This window comes from Chelonoidis abingdonii, chromosome 2 (assembly GCF_003597395.2).
Source record: "Chelonoidis abingdonii isolate Lonesome George chromosome 2, CheloAbing_2.0, whole genome shotgun sequence".
In the NCBI taxonomy this organism is placed as follows: domain Eukaryota; kingdom Metazoa; phylum Chordata; order Testudines; family Testudinidae; genus Chelonoidis; species Chelonoidis abingdonii.
Genome location: NC_133770.1, coordinates 179,938,381 through 179,940,225, shown reverse-complemented (window position 1 = coordinate 179,940,225; position 1,845 = coordinate 179,938,381). Strand labels below are relative to the sequence as shown.

Below are 1,845 nucleotides of genomic sequence, written 5' to 3'. Positions count from 1 at the left end.
TTAATTTAATTTTAAATGAAGCTTCTTAAACATTTTAAAAACCTTATTTACTTTACATACAACAATAGTTTAGTTATATATTATAGAGTTATAGAAAGAGATCTTCTTGTTGTCAGTAGCTACCGGTGTGGTGCGCTGCTCTTGTTCGATGATGATAACAGTCGGCTGCATGTGTATCTTACTACACTTCTAAAAATGTTAAAATGTATTACTGGCACGTGAAACATTAAATCAGAGTGAATAAATGAAGACTCGCCACATCGCTTCTGAAAGGTTGCTGATCCCTGCTCTAGTGCTTTTAACTCTGAGGTTCTACTGTAGAGTCAGTAATTCTGGGTTTAAATTAGATGTAGCTTAATTCTCTTGTCATAATACAGCACCTTGTTGGTGTCCTGTGTCCTCAGTGAAAGACTGGAGCACTGTTCATGAGTAGTTGCACTTGCAAACACATTGCCATGGGGGTGAGTGGGTGTTTTGGGCAATGTTACATTAAGGTGTAAGAAGTGCAATGTAGAATATACACAGAATATTTATTCTACATCACATGTACATGTAGGAAGGATGTTCTTGTTTCAGAAACTGTACTTAAACAGTTGGGGCACTAGGTCTGTGGTATTCCACTTTATGGACATATTATGTAAACATTAATATACTAGTAAGTCTTTCATATTCTGCTTTAGAAAAACATAAAAAGAGCATGCTTTAAAACCCCAGCAGATTCATCATTTAAGATGAACAGCATGGAACCCAAGACTTAAAATCTGAATATATACAGGAAAAGCCACTATAAGAGATGACGTGGGGGGGATGTATAACAAGAGACATGTCCACTTGATCCTCTGTGTAGCATTTTGGGAAAAGAGAAGTATGGACATTATAAACAGGTGTTTTATGAGGATAAGTAATGCTGTGCCAAGTTACTGGGAGTCAAAAAAGAGTCTTTATTTGTAAAACTTACAGTGGGGAGAGAGTAAGTGTTTGTGCTTCTGCTTAATATTACACACACACACACAACGTGGTAAAGCAGTGCTTCGGGGGGGGGCGGGGCTGCACACTCTGGTGGATCAAAGCAAGTTCGATATAATGTTGTTTCACCGATAACACAGTAAAATTTTTTGGCTCCCGAGGACAGCGTTGTTTCGGGGTAGAGGTGTATATATAATGAATAGGGATGGAGAAAACTCTTAAAAAAATCTTGCTGATCTTTTAAATTAATGAAGAACATAATTCTAGTTAAATAAGTTACCTTCATTTTCCTCCTTTGACTGCTGAACAATAAGGTTTTCTTCTTGCTTGCTGCTCTCCCCACTTAGTGTATTCGGCTTAGCAGAGTCTAGATCCTCTATAGCACCCTCTAGTACTGTACGAAGCAAGGGGGAGGTAAGAAGGAGTACATTAACTATGAAGCAGTTTTAACAGAGAAAGACTTCATCCCCCTAATTTATGTCCCAGATTCAACTTGCAAAAAAAAGAGACAGACAGAGTACATCACTGACACTACTGACATCTGGCTGAGAAATTCAGTGTATTCTGCAGCTAGAGAATTTCAGTAATTCAAGTTCATACATTCCGCACTTTCCTTTTTAGAAAAATTATAGTTTATTCTAACAGATGAATTCATGATGACTCTTTGCTTAATGCTAACAGCGGAAAGGACGACTGAAATTGCTGGGACCATTCAGCACATTTCTCATATCCACTGTCCCTGTTCATCAGTAATTATTGAAAATATACATAAGCTGGTAGAATTTTTTCCCCTCCTCTCTCTCTCTCTCTCTCTCTTTTTTTTTGGAAGCCACACATGCACTTATCAAGCTATTGTCAGCAACTCTTAACTCTGTGAGA

At 37.7% G+C, this 1,845-nt stretch overlaps 1 long non-coding RNA gene across 2 annotated transcripts in view; it reads right to left on the bottom strand.

The window, feature by feature from the left end:
* Positions 1 to 1,273: 1,273 nt before the first annotated feature.
* LOC116820529 (uncharacterized) overlaps positions 1,274 to 1,845 on the bottom strand; it is a 78,751-nt gene continuing 78,179 nt past the window's right edge. For both annotated transcript variants that reach the window (XR_004372638.2, XR_004372637.2), the window contains exon 4: positions 1,274 to 1,360. This is a non-coding gene — a long non-coding RNA (uncharacterized LOC116820529). The remainder of the gene's footprint in view (positions 1,361 to 1,845) is intronic.